Source organism: Heteronotia binoei, chromosome 3 (genome assembly GCF_032191835.1).
Source record: "Heteronotia binoei isolate CCM8104 ecotype False Entrance Well chromosome 3, APGP_CSIRO_Hbin_v1, whole genome shotgun sequence".
Lineage (NCBI taxonomy): Eukaryota > Metazoa > Chordata > Lepidosauria > Squamata > Gekkonidae > Heteronotia > Heteronotia binoei.
The window spans coordinates 151,084,321-151,104,726 of record NC_083225.1 but is presented as its reverse complement, the minus strand read 5'-3'; the positions used below and the strand labels follow the sequence as shown (position 1 = coordinate 151,104,726).

Genomic DNA, 20,406 nt, shown 5'->3' with positions numbered 1-20,406 from the left:
TAGCTTTGATCAGGACCAGGGCTTTTTTGCCCTGGCCTTAGCCTGGTGGAACATGCTCCCATCTGAGATCATGGCCCTGTGGGACTTGTTACTGTTCTGCAGGGCCTGTAAAACAGAGCTGTCCCACTAGGCCTGTGGGCATCCAATAAAAACTAAGCCTCCCCTAGTGAAGGACATTTACCACCTGTACACCCAAATTAGGAAGATCTTAGAGACCCAATGACACCTGTTTAAAACTGTGCCTATAGATAAAAAGAGTGACCTGTTTCTGCTGTTTTAAACTGTTTTAATTATTCTATAATATTGTATTCAATGTATATAATCTATGTGATCCGCCCTGAGCCTGCTTGCAGGGAGGGCAGAATAGATATTGAAATAATAAATAATAGTTTAAAGATATACTTACTAGCTGGGAGGCTTTTAATCTGTTTCCATATAGAGTTGAGCATATCTAGGATTTCTGGTTAGATATTCAAGCTGTTGGCATAATGAATTGTCAAGCACATTTCTGTATGGTCCCTAAATGTGCTGTAAACTTCAGAATCCAGTTCTCAGTTTCATGCTTATTTATTCAATTATTTATTTATTAAATAAACCAGTTGGGTGTAGTGAGTAGGAGTTCGGACTCTATTCTGAGAGAACTGGGTTTGATTCCCTGCATATGTAGCAGCTGTGTGAACTTGGGCCAGCCACAGTTCTTTCAGATCTGTTCTCTCAAGAACAATTTTCAAAATAGCTCTCTCAGCCCCACCTACCTCAGAGGGTATCTGTTGTGGGAAGAGGAAGGGAAGGAGATTGTAAGCCGTTCTGGGACTCTTACTGAAGGACAGAATATCAATCCAATCTCCTCAGTTTCTAGCCTTTCTAATGTTTAAAATGTCTCAGTTATTAAACCCAATTTAACATGAAATTCATTAGTAGCTAACAAACTATGAAGTCTAGAATCCAGTTTTGCTGTCTGGTCCTGTTCTCAAAGGAAAACTCTTGGATGGGTCAGGGAGACCCAGATACTCTGCTGAATCTATGAGGGATGTCAACCTTGGCATTAACAAATTTTCTGTTTGAATATGCTTTCATTTAGCTAGTGCAGTCCATTTCAAACCCCCCCCCCCAAAAAAAAAACCCACCAAAAAAATCTAAGACAAAAAAATAACCTATGACAGGGGTGGCCAATGGTAGCTCTCCAGATGTTTTTTGCCTACAACTCCCATCAGCCCCAGCCAGCATGGCCAATGGCTGGAGCTGATGGGAGTTGCATGGCCAATGGCTGGGGCTGATGGGAGTTGTAGGCAAAAAACATCTGGAGAGCTGCCGTTGGCCACCCCTGGCCTATGATATGATATCTTGATCTCCTGAATGAGCTACCACAGGACTATTTTTTTTAAATCTACAATAAACATATGACTGGATTTTTCTGGGTCCTGTGTGTCATGTCCCACACATCTTACTGCTTATGCATATTTATTCTGTTTTTCTGTTACCATACAGGTAATTCTTAAACATTAAGTTTTGTTAGGCCCAGTGTCCTGCTTTATAGCATGCAAATACTTACTTCACTCGTACTTGCATGCAGTTTCTTCTGTGTGCTTCTTTACTGATCTCAAGTCGACAAATTCTTTTCTTTTAGTTCCACCTTTGGTTTGGCTATTGGACTTGGTGTCATTGTTGCCAGATGAATTTTTCTAGTGTATATGTATTGCTCAAACTTTAAAGAATACATAGCTTTATTTTTTTTCTAAAAGCGGACCCTTTAAAAAGGGAGGAGCTGCATCAATAAACAATATAGGCAATAGAAATATATATTAAAATCTTGCAAAAAAGTTAATTATTAAAAAAATAAAATTGCACCAACAGATTTTAAGCCATTTCAGCTCTTGGAAAGGGGAGGGTCTTTTCTTATTACAACTCTTTCTATTCTGACTTGGCCATCTTCCTTTCATGGTTCCTTGTGGGAGAGAGATGAATGGTTCTTTTTTCCTTAAGAGAGAAAAAAAGTTTCAACCTTTTCCAACTTTTTTTTGGGGGGGGAGTTCTCTCCCTCTCTGGTAGGAAATGAAAATAGAAAGGGATGACTACTCTAGCTTGACAGACTAGTAGTACGCTTGGAAAGCAAGCCTCAAAGCATGTTGAAACATTTTAAAGACTAAAAATGACTTACCTTTAGCTGTATTGGAATAATTAACACAACATTGTCTTATCAGAACTTGTATCTTTTTAAGTATTTTGTCTTTACCAGATTTCCTCCTACATGGTTTCTCAAAAAACCACTTCTTCAAGCAGTGTTTAACATTCAGGAGAAAACTGACGTAAGAGTGGCTGTATTGGGGGGTGGGGGGAGCACTTCCAAAGCAAAGAAAGGGACTGGTTCTTGGGCACATTTGATTCTGAACAATACTCAGTACTGTGCCTCTACCCCCCCCCCCCCAAATGCTGAAATGCATTTTGGACAATGTCAGCATGGGGTTAACTAAAACCCTGTATCCTTTCTAAAAATGCTTTCCAAAGGAAGTGTTTTGCATTCTTAAAGAAAGCACGTATTTCATGCTCTAAAAGTCTGAAGTTTGTAGTTGAAAAAGATTAAGTAAATAATTCAGGATGCAACGTGTTTACCTGTTAATAATTAAGCAGGTTGGTCTGTGTACTTTTTATAGACTTTAGAGTTTTTATTTTATTTATTTATCTCTAGTTCACGTGCCCTGATTTTTAAGTTAACAAAGCTTCAACCATGAAGAGAAGCAGTGGAGTGAAAAAGGGGGACATAAAGAACTGAACCTCACTAGTTAAGTAATTGAACAAATTTTGAGTCTAGTGGCACTTTTAAGACCAACAAAAGTTTATTGTTGTACTGTTTGATATGAATCATCAGCATATTGTATCCCCAATCTCAGAAGCTCCATGTAGATGTTAAAATAGCATGGGGGAAAAGATGGAGCACTACACGTCTGATAAACCAATGGCTATGGGGCACAATCGGGCTAGTGCTAAAGTTTTTTCCATCCAGAAGTCTTGCACAGATACATTCTATAGAATGGACAATATCTCTGCGAAGACTAACAGGGAGGTTTGAGGTCATCCACTGTTCATAAAGAATCCTTGAAAATCTTAATTGGGGCTGAGAAGAATCTGCCATTAATTAACAGCAGAACAAATCAGGAGCTCTGACAATAGCAAGTCAGACTGTCTCAGCAGACAGACAGTGCAGGAGAAAGAATAATCTCTGAAGAAGGAACTTTTCCTGCAAATAAACAGTTGCTTTGGGAACCCACAGGTACATCTCTTTGCCTCACTAGAAAATCACTGAGTCAGTTCTTCACCACATTTTACTATTTCAGGGCAGAAGCAACAGATACGCTCATGATGCCATGGCTCCAGACACTGTTATTTGCCTTTCTTTTCCCCGCCAAGGATCCTTTGGAAGATCAAAGCTCAAAAAGTGAAAGTTGTCCTAATGGCTCTGTACTGGCCATGCAAATCATGGTTCTCAACATTGCAGGAGATGTCAGTAGAACACGCCTGGAAGCTACCAAAGTCACCAGACATGCTACAGCAGGGCCCAGTCTGGCACTCCAACCCTGTCTGGCTTTGCTTGACTGCCTGGAGATTGTGAGAAGACACTTTCTTTGTCTTGAATATGACACAGAAGTGACAGAGACTCTACTGACCTTTTGCAGATATTCTACCCACAGAATATACAATACAACCTGAAAAGCCTTTATCCGGTGGTGCTGAAGAAAAGGGACTGATGCATTGCAACCTTTAATTGTTTCAATTTTAGTATTCGTACAGGAAGCTGTCATAAAGAACCTCAAGGCCATCTATGTTGAAACTAAGCAGCAGCCTTAGCAACTGTTGTTCCCTGTATTAAGGGAATGAGCAGTTCTCATATTGTAAACTTTCTGTGCCACAGATTCACAGGTTCCCTACAGGGAAATTACATACCAAGCCCTTGTTTGAACCTCTTTGGGAGATTGCTATCAGATGGGTAAAAATGAAGATCCTCTTCCTAGTTAAAGTTGCATAGATTTTAATATTGCATAGATAATCTTTTTAAACTGTTTTAAGTTTATTGTATATATCTATTGTTGCAATCTGCCCTGAGTCCTGCAATGCATGGGAGGGCTGGTTAGAAATTTAAACAAACAAAACTATACCAAAGGAAAAGAACAAAGATTGAAGTGATGCTTTGTTCTGTCAAGACCACAGCAGCATTATATTTTTATACCAAACTTTCAGCCTACAAGGGAGCTACCAATCTAAAATTAGTTATGTGACCCCCCAGCTATCACTGGCTACTAGCCATGGTAACTGAGGGGAACCTCTACATTTAGAGGCACTAAGCCTCTGAATCTTAAAGCCTGGAGGCAACATTAGGGGAACGTCTCAGCCTCTGTGCCTTATTGTTGGCCATCGAGAGGAATCGGTTGGCCACAGTGTGAGGCAGGATGCTGGATTAGATGGCCCATTGGTCTGGTACTCAACCAGTTGTATGTGGGCTCTTAAAGGTGTATCAGTAAGGAAAAGTGCTGCTGTGTTTTAGACCAGCTGAAGTTTCTAGGTTAATTTTAAGGACAGACCTGCATAGAGTGAGTTACAGTAGTCCAGTCTGGTGATGGCTATAGCATGGTTCACAGGGGCTAAGTCACAGGGATAGGAATAGGGAATCACTTGCTTGATCTGCCAAAGATGGTAAAATGCTGTTCTGACAACATCATGATTTGGGCCGTCGTTGAAAGTGAGGCATTCAATACCATACCTAAACTTCTTACCATCAGCATTGGTGTTAATAACAGCATTGGCCCTGTCAAGGGTTGGGAGCTTAATTCCCAACTCCACCCCATAGGAAATAAGAGAAGCCATGTTGGATCAGGCCAAAGGCCCATCCAGTCCAACGCTCTGTGTCACACAGTGGCCAAAAAACCAGGCACCATCAGGAGGTTCATCAATGGGTCCAGGACACTAGAAGCCCTTCCACTGTGCCCCCCAAGCATCAATAATACAGAGCATCACTGCCCCAGACAGAGTTCCAACAATACACTGTGGCTAATAGCCACTGATGGACCTCTGCTCCATATCCCCTCTTGAAGCTGTCTAAGCTTGCAGCCGCTGTCACCTCCTGTGGCAGTGAATTCTAGTGAATCCCCCCCACAGCTCAGACAAAAGACATCTTTTTTGGATTTAATTTCAGTTGACTCTGCTTTAACCAGCAAGCCATGACCTTCGCAGCCCTGGTCAAAACATCTGGAATAGCTTCTGACTGGATGTCCATCAACAAATACAGCTGAGTGTCATTAGCGTACTGGTGACAATCCAAGCCAACCCCCTGGACCATCTGGGTGAAGGGGCTCATATAGATGTTAAATAACATAGGAGAGAAGTAGCCCCTTGTGGGACACTACATACCAAAGGGGTGACATGATGAAACCCTCTCCTCAAGTGCTACCCTCTATCCCTAACCATGGAAAAAATAGACAAGACTTTGCAAGGTAGTTCCCCATATCCCCACATCTCCTAATATCTGATCTGTATGTTACAGTTTGTTTGATACAGCTATCTCTTGCAAGGTAGTTGAATCAGCTCTACAGACAGTATGCTGGTTATCCTACTGTCACTTTTTAAAAATCTTGCAGTTGTGAAAAACCTCCAAATGCCTATATTTGATTTTAATACCTTAAATTTCAGGTTAATTGCTCTTCTTTGCTTCAAAGGCTATCTCCCTAACTTTGACTCTCACAGCTGTTCCAGAAACACACTGAGGAACTCCTAAGATGTTGTGTAGGAATCTTTGTGGTTGTTTATCAATATTGTCTGATTCTGCTCCAGTTCAGACCCCAGCAGCATATAGCATCTGCCCAATGACTCTAGTGGTGAACTGCCACAAGAACATATTGGCTGCCAGAGGAATAGAATATTGAGATGGCCTTCCTGATATTCAAAGCAGCTCTTACAACAGAATGAATGCCTATATTTGTATTGGAAATCATATAATGCTACCTTACCTGTGGATAAGGCAGTTGGTTCCATACCTGGAGTGCAATAACTTGGCAACAGTGATTCATGCAGTGGTCACCTCGAGAACAAACTACTGTAACGCTCTCTACAAGGGGCTGCCCTTGACTCAAATTCAGAGGCTGCAACTGGTGCAAAACGCAGCAGCCAAGTTGTTAATGGAGTTACCTGTATGGGAGCACATTTAACCTGTGCTGGAAGTGTTACACTGGTTGCCTGTGGGGGAGCTCCAGATTCACTTAAAGGTGCTGGTTATAACCTTTAAAGCCCTATGTGGCCTGGGACCTGTCTACCTTTGGGACCACCTTTCCCTATACGTACCCCAGAGAGCACTATGTTCTCAAAATCTCCTTAAGATCCCTGGACCGAAAGAAGCTCAATTGTCCACCACCAGAGCCAGAGTGTTCTCGGTAATAGGTGTTCTCGGTGTTCTTGATAACGCTGCCACAGGGCAGCCCAAATGCGAGTCAATTGGAAATCGGCTGTGAGGCTTTTGCGAAATTTTTTGCAGATAAAATCGCATCGCTCCGCCGCGACACCCCCACCATATTGGAGGCAGTATGCGAACCCGAGGCTCCTTGCCTGTCTTCAGACTGTATTCTGGATGGTTTCGGTGCTCTCAGCCTGGAGGAAGATGACAGGATCTTCCTATCTGCACGCCCTACAACTTGCAATTCGGACCCGTGCCCCTCCTGGCTTATTAAATCCTGCCAGAGGGAGCTCAGGTATCCTATACGGGATATTATAAATAGATCCCTCATGGAAGGGCAATTTCCAACACCTCTTAAGGAGGAAGTGGTCCGCCCCCTCTTAAAAAAACCAACATTGGATCCGGCCGAATTGGCACACTATCGGCCAGTCTCGAATTTACCCTTTTTGGGTAAACTCATTGAGAGGGCAGTGGCGTTGCAATTACAGAGCTTCCTGGAGGATGCTTCCATCCTTGATGCCCATCAGTCGGGCTTTCGCCCGGGTCATGGGACGGAGACAGTGCTGGTTGCCCTAGTGGATGATCTCCAGCGGCATCTGGACCGAGGCGGCTCAGCGGTACTGATGTAGTTAGACCTGTCGGCAGCGTTCGATATGGTCGACCATCGGGTGCTGACTTGCCGTCTCGCCGACGTGGGGATTCAGGGGTTAGCTCTACAATGGCTTACCTCTTTCCTCAAGGGTCGGGGACAAAGAGTGGCGATTGGGGGTGAACTGTCCCGGAGGTACCCGCTGGATTGCGGGGTCCCTCAAGGGGCAGTTCTCTCCCCGATGTTGTTTAACATCTACATGCGCCCTCTTGCCCAGATTGCCCGGAGATATGGGCTGGGTTGTCATCAGTATGCTGATGACACCCAGCTCTATTTACTTATGGACGGCCGGCCTGCCTGTGTCCCAGAAAACCTGGACCTGGCATTGCAGGCCGTATCTAGATGGCTAGATTGAGCGGGCTGAAGCTAAATCCGTCGAAGACAGAGGTCCTTTGCCTGGGTCGCCGTGGTCCGGGGAGGGAGATTCCCTTACCGGCCCTCGATGGTGTGCCTCTGTCAGCGGCGCACAGGGTTAGGAGCCTGGGGGTGCTATTGGAGCCTACTTTAACTATGGAGGCCCAGATAGCGGCCACTGCCAAGTCCGCATTTTTTCATCTTAGGCGGGCAAGGCAGTTGGCTCCTTTCCTGGAGGACGACGATCTGGCAACAGTGATCCATGCAATGGTCACCTCGAGGTTGGACTACTGCAATGCCCTCTACATGGGGCTGCCCCTGTGCCGAACCCGAAAGTTGCAGCTAGTGCAGAATGCCGCGGCCCGGCTGTTGTTAGGGCTCCCTAGATGGGAGCACATTCAGCCGGGGCTTCGGGGACTGCACTGGCTGCCGATAACATACCAAGTTCGGTACAAGGTGCTGGTTATGACCTTTAAAGCCCTTTATCGCCTGGGACCTGCCTACCTTAGGGACCGTCTCTCCCCACATGTTCCCCAGAGAGTGCTGAGATCGGGGTCCCAAAACCTTACAATCCCTGGGCCAAAGGAGGCCCGTCTGAAAGTGACCAGAGACAGGGCCTTCTCGATTGCAGCTCCCTGTTGGTGGAATCAGCTCCCAGAGGAGGTGAGGGCCCTGCGGAGCCTTGAACAGTTCCGCAGGGCCTGCAAAACAGCCCTCTTCCGGTTGGCATACAATTAATTGTTATCGGAATGCCTGAACACTCAAATCTCGAACATCAGATTATTTAATACTGGAATATTGAAGAATTGACTTAAGGAAGGTAGCATAGTACATACTGAAGTGAGTTTTATGTGTTTTTATGTATTTTATATGTATTTTATGTATTTTACTGTATAATTATAATTATTAATGTATTATTAATGTATTTAAATTGATTTTGTTGGTTTTTATGTTGTAAGCCGCCCTGAGCCCACCTCGGTGGGGTAGGGCGGGATATAAATCGAATAAAATAAATAAATAAATAATAGCCCCCGCTCTGTGGAATGCCCTCCCTGAAAACATCAGGGCCCTGCAGGACTTGCCACAGTTCCAGATTGTTCAAACTCACCTTCAACAGTTAATGGGGAAGTGGCTATTATTCCACAGCACCAACAATCTCACTGAACTAACATAATGGAAATCAGAAACTCGCCATCTTGGACTTCTAATGAATGGACTGATGATTGTAATTAGGCATAGAAATGTTTTTATTACATATTTTATTCTTTAATATTTTATGTTTGTTTTTAACTGTTGTTAGCCACCCTGAGCTCGTCAGGAGAGGGCGGGATATAAATCTGATAAAATTTTTAAAAATCTGTATGGTTTCTTTTGTTAGGAAACTTTCAAGATTATTAATTTTAAGGTTACAGTGTAACAGTGTTAAAGATAAACTTAATTTGGGATTGTGAACAGAATCATAATTTAATGAGGTTATGCTTGCAGTTTTAAATACTTCTATCTCGCTTGTGTTGGGTAGAACCCAGTTTATTTGTGCTATTCAAGGTCCTTGTATTTCACCATCTGATTAGTGTTAATGATGGGGATGGAGAGAGAGCCCAGGCACCTCCGTTCAGTGTAATAACATCTCACATGTTTAGAGCAAATTTAAATAACACAGCATTATTTTAAACGAAAGGTTAAATTTATCACTTCTCAGTCAAATTACAGCATACTGAGAATTTTTTTTTTATCAATACTACAAGGAAATGTCAAAATACTTAAGAAATAATTGTACCACTGAGGTTATTTTGGCAATAACAACAATAACAAAACAAAAACAACAACTTTTATGTAAAAGTCAAAGTAAAGAAATTTTAAAAATAGTTCATCGTGCTGCATTTGCCAGTTTCTGCTTTGGTATTCAAGAAATGGAAAGTTTTAGACTTGTATTTCTTGAATTTTAGTAGTCCTTTGTACTTCAAGGCAAACTGATGCGCTTAGTAGCTGTGCAGTGTTTAATGCAGGACATGTGATCACATTTTCTGGGTGGTGGTGATGGCTTGAAGTAAGTGGGGGTCTGAATTGATGTTAATAGAAGTTGCTTTACTCTTTCCTCTACTTAAATCGCCTACCCCAAAGTTACTATTGACATAACGGGAAAACTATAACCTGTAATTCCCTTTGGTGATTATAATTGTAACTGTGGAAGAAGAGAAAGCGATTTGAATTAGGAAACCACCCCTGCTTTGATCAGGTCTGCATCTATTTTAAAGTAGCCTCTGTTCTGGCCTTATGTATGTCAAGAAGATCCTATTTGTTTACAGATATTTAAAGTGTTCATACGTGTCTGTCTGTTTATACAAAGTGGTGAAAAGGTGGAGGAGGGGAGACTTTTTTGCCAAATCTTAACTCCCACACTGTCTCCTGCATGCTAATTGTGACATATCCACTGAGCTGCAGTGGGAGAAGGTAGTGTGGCACGTCCAGTTATGAGAGTATCATTCTTCATATAGAGTTCTGCATCATAACTAGATTTGCAGTTGAGTTGATGGTGAGCTGCAAATATAAATTACATGAAAGATGTGCTTGTAGTTTCTTTGATACATACAGCCGATTACAATCTAATCAACCTCAGTTTTTCCTTAGTAGTGCAAATAATGGTGTTAATATTTTCTTGTAATGTGGCTACGCTGCCCAAGTCCACTGAACAGGATTCTGAGGAAGTGTATTGAAGTTACTTGGATACCAAATGTAGTGTTTGTGTAAATAAAATGGTGGATATATTAGCAGCAAATGCTAAATGGTAGCAATATGGGTGGCCATCAATTTGTTCAGTATGGTAGGGCAGTAGTAAGGGTGTTCTAGTAGCTAAAACTCTAAAAGTTAGAGATCTTACCCTAGGACCAAAGGACTGTGTGCCCAAAAGAGTACCTCATGTGTGGTTTTTTTCAGCAGCAGCTTCTCATAGGTCCATGTGCCCATGTGGCATGTGTGTGTGTTTTTGAACAGCAACTTCCCATACTGTGTGGTAAAAACTTTTGGAAATAGGGAGGAATTTCTGACATGGTTTTACCAAGGAAAGTAAAACAAAGTCCACTGGCAGCATACAAAGATGGGGGTGAACCTAAAAGAGCTCTTTGCATCTTGGCTTTTCAGAAGTTATGAGCAGTTCTTAATTTCTGAAAGCAGTCTCTTTTATAGAGGTGATGGAACTTACTTAAAATTTCAAGTGCAAATGGTGTATTAAGATATTTAATTTGTCTTGGAATTATGTTCTAAAGTAATGGTTTTTTAAAAACCCAAATTCATCCTTTTACTTTTGGCTGTTTACTTTAAAAATAATCATACTGACTTTAAAAAAAAACCCCTTCTAAATAGCTTGTTAATCTCTCAGATGAAATGCTCATGAAGTTTCACTGGCTGATACAAAACCATTTTTAACTTGAAAAAATTCTAAAAGCATTTAAGACCAGTTGTATAGATTTAAAAAATATATATGCAATTTTAGCTGAATTATTAAAAGTATTTACTTGTAAGGTTCCTCAAACACATAAGAGAAAGTGGTGTAATTTTCATTACCATAAGCATTTTTTTTCTAACTAGAAATGGAAGAACCATGACTTTTAGAGAATGAGTAACAATTCTACCTGCATGATCTATTGATGCTTCTAGGTATTATATTATTGATGCCTAGAAATTAAATACCTAAGTCTTTTCTTTTCTAAGATATGTAGCTGGTACGGTGCCTCAAGTCTTCCTGTTTATCACCTGCTCAATGATTATGAATATGTGGGGTTTGATTTTGTTTTATTCAAACAGATGGCTATATGTTGATATATATACACAGTAAGACATCTACTTCCAGCTAAATAATTAGTCATTTGAATGTTATGAAAATGAAAGTGATGTCTGAGAAGTTCCCTAAACATAAGTATTTATTTTCTTTACAGCAGCAGAGAAAAGAAGTGGTAGGAACTGCTTTAAACCCATTTGAACTCCGAAGACAAAAGGTAATGTTAATGGAAATACTAGAAATGTTTAAGGGAATTAATATTACAAGTAGAAGATCCTCAAGGACTTTCAGGGGGCATCTCACATTTTCCTCCACCACAGTTTCCTCTTTCTTGGTAGCCCCCATAGCCTCTCCCCTTTTACTGTTTCCTCCTCTACTTCCTACTCACCAAGCTACATTAATTCCACCCCATCTCCAGTTTTCTGTCCTTCCCTCCCTCTGGCAGCTTCCACCTGGGAAAATTCTGCCCCCATTGTGCAGTGCCAGCTGAGCTAGGCCCAGTTCTGTAGGGATTGTCAGGGGCACCTCATTTTCACCAGTATCCTCTTCTTCTTTTTATCCTTACAGTAATCTTGTGAAGTGGATTAGGGTGAGTGTGTGTGACTGGCCTAAACTCATCCAGTGAACCTCGACAATAAAATTGAGGGGGTGGGGATTTGAAGCTGGGACTCCCAGTCTGAAACTCTACCCCTACACTAAACTGACTTTTGTGGGGTGGCTGGCTGGTAGCAAGCAGCCAGCAGCCAGGCCTGGGTGAGTCATGTAAGTCTTATTGTAGCAGATTGCCTGGTGGTTGTTGCCAAATCTGGCTCCAATTAATCCCTCCTGACTCTTCCCCTGCCTTTCACTTTTGACAAAAAGCTAAGCTTTGAAGGCTGTGGCTGTATTGTTGTAGTTACCTTGCAAGAGCCTCTGAAGGCATCTATTTCTGAAAGCTATAAGTGCTCCTTATATCATTTTAAGATTTTAACCTCCCCCCCCCCGCGCCAATTTATTTTTTGTTAAATTTTAGATTTTCCTGCAAACCTGGGTGTTTCTCATGTTCATAGAAAGATCTGTCTTTGCTGTCCATGGCCCCCTGTCTCTGGATTCAGTATCCACAGATGTGGTCACATTGAGAATTAGATATACTGATGTATAGATCTAGGTGGGTAGCCGTGTTGATCTGAAGCAATAGAGTAAAGTATAGTAGCACCTTTAAGACCAGCAAAGTTTTATTCATTGTTTAAGCTTTCATGTGTACACACACACACTTCTTCAGATACAATGAAATGGGGGGAAAGCATTCAAACTTATAGACAGGGTTGAGAAAAAGAAAACAAATTAGCATAAAACATTATGTAGACGTTTTGAAACAAAGCAGGGACAAGCCAAGTGTATGGATCCAGTTAGGGGAAAACAGCATTTGAAGCAGTAAATATGTCAAAATAGGAGATAAGTGTGTAAGAGTATCTTTTCTAATGTTGGGAAAGTTAACTTTATAATGGCCATCTGCCTCCCCTCAAGTATGAAGGTAACAATTTCTATATGTTGTTCTAAATACTATACCAATATGTTGTTCTTAGAGGTGTTGTGTCTGAAAAAATCCAACCTCCCCTTCCCCGAAACTCCAAGAATTTTCTAAGATCTATATACCTCAGTATTCAGCAACAATTTTAAGGATGAGAAGTCATCATCCATAATATGCCAAAAATGACTGTATTGCAGCAGATTTCTTAATATCATTCTATCAGTATAGGACACAACTAATGTAGGTTCTTTGATACTGGTTCTCCAAAAGTTTCTCCAAATATAGTAGAAATCAGTGATTGCTTGTATGGTGCAATAATTTATATTTCAACATCAGACTGTTCTGTGCTGAATCCTTGCATATGGAATATTCTTAAATATATCTAAGAATGTATAATCTAAATTTTGAAGTATTATATTTCTATTTCTTGCTTCAAATGTTTTGTTTACTGGTAGCAATAAATGTTGAAAGCCCACATTATATATACTTGAAATATTTATGGTAGCATTCAAGAGAACTGGCACTGGAAATCTCATGTAAGTTATGTTGGCCAAATGTGAAACCACTGAACTAAATGGGGATCTTCCCCCCCTCAGTTGATTTCCATTTGTTTTTCTTAAGGGAAAGCCAAGTATAATACATATTCATTCTCTTTTCCGCCCTACCTTTAAAGTAGGAAATAATGAACTTAGGGGAAGAAAATAATTTTAAAGCACATGTACTTAAGCTACTTTAGTATAGTACTCTCCTTTCTAAATTCTAAATTTCTAAAACATCAGTACTAACAAGAGAGATACACAAACAGCTAAGGATTTATGGGAATGAAAGCTTGTGTAATTATAACAAGTTCATGTAATTACTTTATATTTACACCATTTATCCCCACTTGATAAACTGTAAAAAAGAAAAAAGAAAATTGTGATGGGAATGCAGTTTTGGCTCTGTCTATCCTTATATTTACAATGTGCAATAGGGGAGGACACTGGTAAAGTATTGGTTAGAATATGTTCTAAAATTAAATTATTATACACCGTCCGTTAACAGGATTGTGTGTAAAAACTTTGCTCTGAAAATTACTTTCTAATGTACCAAAATCAATTTTAAAATACAATTTTAGCTACCAGTGCAATTCTAAACATTTGTTGTTGAAATCCTAAATACCTTTAGTCATACATAACTGGGATGTTTTTAATTTAGTTGAACTAAATGACATTATTCTGACTGAATGGTGTTTGTGTTAAGTATTCTAATTGTTTTAGATTTATCAACAATGCTTTTAAGTACAGGGTGTCAAAACTGTCAACTAACATGGGCAGCCCAATCCAGATATGTGTGGTGGCCGGCTGCTCGGGTGTGGGCAAATCTACGGCACCGCTTGTTGGCTCCAGAGGGGAGACATTATACCACGCTTGGAGGGGGAAGAGCAGCCTGATGAGTGAGAGAGAACCCATCGCCATGGTGATTCTGCCCAGGCACACTCCATTGGCCTGCTGCCAAGGCGGGGGTGGGGAAGGCCAGACTCATGTGGGACCATGGGATTGGCCACCCCGTTGCACGTGACTGGGTGAGGGGGTGGAAAGCCCATGCCTGAGATGCTGTCAATCCCCCCACTCCCTCCTGCTATCAGAGACTCTTCCAATGACAGGCAGGCGGGAGAGGCATGCCTGGACAAGCAGGAAGTGCCAAGTGCAGGAGTTCGCTGTCCTAGACAACAGCTGGAATGTGCGTCTGGGAGCGGCCAGACCAAGTCCGAAAGACATCCCCTGGAACCCCCCCCCCATTGTTGCCCTGCTGCCACCCCTGCTATGTGCAAGGAACACCTCCCCTGGGGGCCGCAGAACTCAGAGTGCGAGCCGCTGGGCATGCATTCACTTCAGCGGCCCCGTCCTAAGTTCCCAGAGCACAACAGCCCTGTGCAGTCGGGTAGGCCATCAGCCTGGACAGGCTGAGGGGCAGCACCCCTCCTCCCCTGTCCAGCCATGTGGGGGGCAGTGTGGCCATAGCCCATTCCCCCCTAAGAACCAAGTCTGCCCACCCTCCCAGGCATTCCCTTGGAGAGGCCACTGACAGGGGGGGGGGGTTTGCCCTGGGAACGTGCAGCAGATGCCAAGCAGGAGAGACAACAGAGGGCATAGCTCAGACTTTATTTTTCTGGAACAGAGTGCTACAGCCTCCCTGAGCACGCTGGGCAGTCTTGCCGTGCGCGGGGCTCCATTCTGAGTGGCAGGCAGAAGCAGCTGATGGAGTGGGGGGGGGCGGTGGAGCAACACACATGAAAGCCTCTGTGTTGGAGTCCCACCTGCAAAACAGAGATAGAGATTAAGAGCACCTGCAGGGGCAGCAACTGGAAGAGCATGCTGCATTTCAGCCAGGCGCTCTCTTAAAGGGACAGTCTCTGACCCACCTCCCCACATCGGGGCAGCTGCCACACCCACCCACCCCGGGCCCTTCCAGGGGTTGGGAATGCGGCAGAGGGCAGACCAAGGGAAGGGAGCAGGCAGCAGCACAGGGGAGTGAGCTCAGCAAATGCCCCCTGCTGGAGCCCACTGCTGGGTTCAAGTGCCAGAGATGCTCGCACACCGAGCGGTCGAGAGCAAGGGGAGGGGGAGGACAGGGGGGGACAGTGGAACTTACCCAGCCATGGGTGACAGGCCTCACATGCAGAGCCTCCAGGAGCCCGGAACCTGTGGAGACCTGGAAACAAGAGCAGTTAGCCCCAGAGGAGAGATCTCTCTCTTCCCCTTGCAAGTCAAAGATACTGTCAAAGCAACCACGTGGTACAAAACCTGTCACCAACACGCCTGCCTGTCTCTCACTCTAAGTCTGTATGGTCAAGAGCTTGCCGGCAGAACTTCCCACCACGCGAACCTGTCCCTAACAACTGAGTTGTGTGAGGCAGAGTGGAAGTATTTCTAGGAGGGATGCCGTGATTGGGCACTGGGGAGGGGGCTCACCAGGCTGAGGCACGAGGGGATTGGTGAGGCAATCATGCCGCTCCCTAAGGGGTTTGCGAGCTTCTGCAGTGGTTTCTTTTTGGTTTTAACGAGTGCCTATGGGACACACCGCTATTTTTGCAGGTGTAATGTTGTGCCTCTCGAGGGGGGACATGTCATGGGCCAAACGACTCAGGAAGCGGCCTAAGCCTGGCCACGTCCCCAACTCTACCCCCTCTTCCACCTGAACACTGTGCTTTGCCTCACTTTTGCCCACGCTCAGGCGCAGCCCTCAGGCGCTGCTGCCCTCGGGCAAAGCGGCGCTCGGGTGGCTCCCCGCCCACGTAACTCCCCTCCACTGTGGCGGCACCAGTTGTACGTCGGCGCAAAACCTTCCTGCACCCACGTAGTGGCTCATCTGCTCCCAAAAGACTTTCCACCCCCCCACCCGGATTGTGCTGTAAGTCAACTCTCTGCGGTTGAAGCTACATGCATTCCAACTTGGCACCAAGTTGGTTCCAGTCTATAGAGCTGTTAACCTGCTTTCTAGTCTTTCAGTGTTCTTCCTTTAGTTCCTGGTAATTATAGGAGTAGGGTTTTTGAAGTAGGGTATTCAGCAAGAAAAGAAGCAAAGAAAGAACATTGCAAGAGACTGTAAATAGATGCATAAGACTGAGTGGAAATGTATGCCCTATATCAAGGGACAGCAGTCATGTGAGTGCTTTGGGAAGAAGAATTCTAGTTTTCCAGAGTCCTCTAATCAACTTTCCTTATGACTTCCAAGATTTCTGTACGCCTGCAGGGATGGAAAATGCAGACTCCTAATTTTCCATGCCTTTTCAGTTTAATTTTTGTGTGGCTCACTTTGTATTTAATTTCCCATACAGTTAATTAAAGGAGCCTTGATGAGTATAGCCCAGTGGTCAGACCTGAGAGGTTATAGCTCTGACTTCAAAATATAGGGTCTCTTAAAAAGTCTTCATAGGTAGTTATGTATTTATGAGTATTTTTGTTTCACCCTCCCCAATATCAACCTTTTCCAATTCCTTTTATTTTGTGTTTTAAATGTTTAAAAATATTTTAATGGTGAGTTGGTTGTGTACCCATTAACAAATAGACTGTATACCTAGAGAGCTGTAGTCTTAAGATCAAACGATGCCCTCGTATTAATGGATATGCCTTCTGTGAACAGAAGGGTTTCTTTCCAGGAATGACACCAGACACTTATGTCAATAGAAAAGCACCCTTGGATCCCATCTAGTGGGCACCATCCAGCCAAAGAAACACTTTTAAATTATATGGACTTTTTATGGCAGATGTTTAAGTACATGTTTAACCGTTTGGTTCAAATAAGTGAGATTTAACACTGCTTAACTTGGGCAGAACTGTGCCTTGTACTGTTGTGGCATTATTTTACTTCTTTTTCTTCAAGAGAACAGGAAATAGTAACATTTCTAAGTGTTGAGACTTACTAAAATTACCATTGCCCATTACTGATAAACAGTGGAAGGAGAAATCACTTTGGAACTCTCATCAAAAAAGAGCCAGGTGAAAAATAACACTTAATCTGGGGAGAGATGAAAAATAGCAAAGAACAAATGGCTGATTATTTTTCCCCCAGCCTATGCATATGTTCTGGTGATCAACAGAGTAATATCCCAGTAAAGAAGTTATATTGTTGTGGTTTCTGATGTACTGGATGAGCACACTCTGCAGCTGCTCCTTCAGTGTGGGTCATCATACAGCTATGGAGAAAGCCACAGAAATCTTAACTAAGTTCAGAATAAGTGTCTGCAGGGCAGGGCAGGGCAGTGCAACTTGTATAGTAGCAAATTACTCAATTAGAAACAAAAGTAATCTTCCCATTTCAGGTGAATAATAGTTTTTCGTAGAAGAAAGTAGGTAATGTGAAGAAGTACAGAGTGTGACAACAAGAGGAATTAACTGTTTGCTAAAATTACTTCTTGCTAAAAGTGTCCAAAAACCATGGGGGGAGGGGTGAAAAAAACCTTATAATTTATTCTTGATAAATTCAGTGATTTTCACTTTGTCAGGGGATGCAAACTTTCCTGTTAAACCAAGGGAGCTAAATCTGCTCACCTCTTCTGCTTGCTCAATGAAATGATGACCACAAAGTTGCTTCTGATGTGATTAAGCTGGAGTTTGGCGGGCTCAAACGTACTTCAGCATATATTTCAGGAACAGTCCATAGGCTGTACTTTGTGTTGACAGACACTGTTACCATCTGTTGAATCAGTGACATCATAACCACATCTATTAGTATGACTACTTGGTAACTAATGTTAAAATAACTCATGCAAATAGAGTAATTCTAGATAGGCTGTGTCAATAATGTTGCTATGTATAGTGAGGACAGGGTGTTTTTAGTATGTAAACATTCTGTAAACAGTACATAGGATAGTCTAAAAGGAACACAGCTACTACTGGAAATCTTGTTTCTATTATGACAAAGGTTGGAGAGATATTGATCAACTTTTGATTTTTTTCAGGTAAAGCATTTTTCTTGGTTTTATTTTTATAATTTTAAAAAATGAACTTCCAATCACTGACATGGTTGTTTTATGGAAAGAGGCCACCTATGCTGATCCTCTTATTGCTACTGTTTGACCTGTAGTTAATCATTACATTGAGGAAATTGGGGGTGGGGCTTACAAAACTGATAGAAGATATTGGATTTATATCCTGCCCTCCACTCCAAAGAGTCTCAGAGCGGCTCACAATCTCCTTTACCTTCCTCTCCCACAACAGACACCCTGTGTGGTGGGTGGGGCTGGAGAGGGCTCTCACAGCAGCTGCCCTTTCAAGGACAACCTCTGCCAGAGCTATGGCTGACCCAAGGCCATGCTAGCAGGTGCAAGTGGAGGAGTGGGGAATCAAACCCGGTTCTCCAAGCTAAAGAGCCCCAAGCGTTTTAACCTTTCTTCATAGGAAAAGTGTTCCAAACCTTTAATCATTCTAGTTGCCCTTTTCTGGACTTTTTCCAGTGCTATAATATCCTTTTTGAGGTGCAGTGACCAGAATTGCACACAGTATTCCAAATGAGACCGCGCCATCAGTTTATACAGGGGCATTATGATACTGGCTGATTTGTTTTCAATTCTCTTCCTAATAATTCCCAGCATGGCGTTGGCCTTTTTTATTGCAATCGCACACTGTCTTGACATTTTCAGTGAGTTATCTACCACGACCCCAAGATCTCTCTCTTGGTCAGTCTCTGCCAGTTCACAACCCAACAACTTGTATTTGTAGCTGGGATTCTTGGCCCCAATGTGCATTACTTTGCACTTGGCCTCATTGAACCTCATCTGCCACGTTGATGCCCAGTCACCCAGCCTCGACAGATCCCTTTGGAGCGCCTCGCAATCCTCTCTGGTTCTCACCACCCTGAGCAATTTAGTGTCATCTGCAAACTTGGCCACTTCACTGCTTACTCCCAACTCCGAATCATTAATGAACAAGTTAAAGAGCATGGGGCCTATTACTGAGACCTGCAGCACCCCATTGCTTACCGTCCTCCACTGTGAAGACTGCCCATTTATACTCACTCTCTGCTTCCTATTAATTAGCCAATTTTTGATACACAAGAGGACCTGTCCTTTTACTTCATGACTCTAGAGCTTACTAAGGAGCCTTTGATGAGGAACTTTATCAAAAGCTTTCTGGAAGTCAAGGTAAACAATATCTATTGGGTCCCCTTTGTCCACATGTTTGTTCACCCCCTCAAAGAACTGTAACAGGTTAGTGAGGCAAGATCTTCCCTTACAGAACCCATGCTGAGTATTCCTCAATAACTTGTGTTCGTCAATGTTCGTAAATGTGCCTACTCATTGTGTCCATGAAATAGTTTCTACCAACTTTCCCGGTATTGAAGTCAGTCTGACTGGCCTGTAATTTTCTGCATCTCCACTGGAACCCTTTTTAAAGATGGGGGTGACATTCGCTACCTTCCAGTCCTCTGGAACGGAGGCAGATTTCAATGAAAGATTACATATTTTTGTCAGAAGATCCACAAGTTCAACTTTGAGTTCTTTCAGAACTCTTGGATGTATGCCATCTGGACCTGGTGACTTATTAGATTTTAATTCGTCAATCAGTTGTAGGACCTCCTCTCTTGTCACCTCAATTTGACTGAGGTCTTTCAACCCCTCTTCCAAAATTAGTGGTTCTGGAGCGGGCAAACACTTCTCATCTTCCACAGTGAAGACTGAGGCAAAAAATGCATTCAGCTTCTCAGGCATTTCCCTATCCTCCTTCAGTAATCCTTTTACCCCTTGGTCATCCAAGGGCCCCACTGCCTCCCTGTCTGGTTTTCTGCTTCTAATATACTTGAAGAAATTTTTGTTGTTGCTCTTTATGTTTTTTGCAAAATGCTCCTCATAGTCCCTTTTTGCCTGCCTGATCACAGTCTTGCATTTGATTTGCCACAGCCTGTGTTCCCTTTTATTTCAAATTTCTTTTGGACTAGCTTTCCACTGCTTAAAGAAGTCCTTACCTTTTACAGCTTCCATTACTTTGTTTGTTAGCCATGCAGGCCTTTTCTTACACCTGTTTGTGCCTTTTCTAACTTGTGGTATATATTTTATCTGAGCTTTTAGGACTGTAGTTTTAAATAGCCTCCAAGCTTCCCCAAGGGTTTTGACTGTATTTACCTTTCCTTTCTGTTTCCTCTTCACTTACCTCCTCATCTCAGAGAATTTACCCCTTTTAAAGTTAAACGTGGTAGTGCTG

The 20,406-nt window shown here is 42.7% G+C and overlaps 1 protein-coding gene and 1 pseudogene across 1 annotated transcript in view; one reads left to right on the top strand and one right to left on the bottom strand.

Moving 5' to 3' along the window:
• ZBTB20 (zinc finger and BTB domain containing 20) overlaps positions 1-20,406 on the top strand; it is an 802,266-nt gene that overhangs the window by 77,110 nt on the left and 704,750 nt on the right. Inside the window, exon 2 of the mRNA XM_060234651.1 lies at positions 11,372-11,431. The gene's annotated coding sequence lies outside the window, so the exon portion shown is untranslated. The remainder of the gene's footprint in view (positions 1-11,371; positions 11,432-20,406) is intronic.
• The window catches only part of LOC132569119 (heat shock protein HSP 90-alpha-like), a 106,267-nt pseudogene that overhangs the window by 31,691 nt on the left and 54,170 nt on the right, over positions 1-20,406 (bottom strand).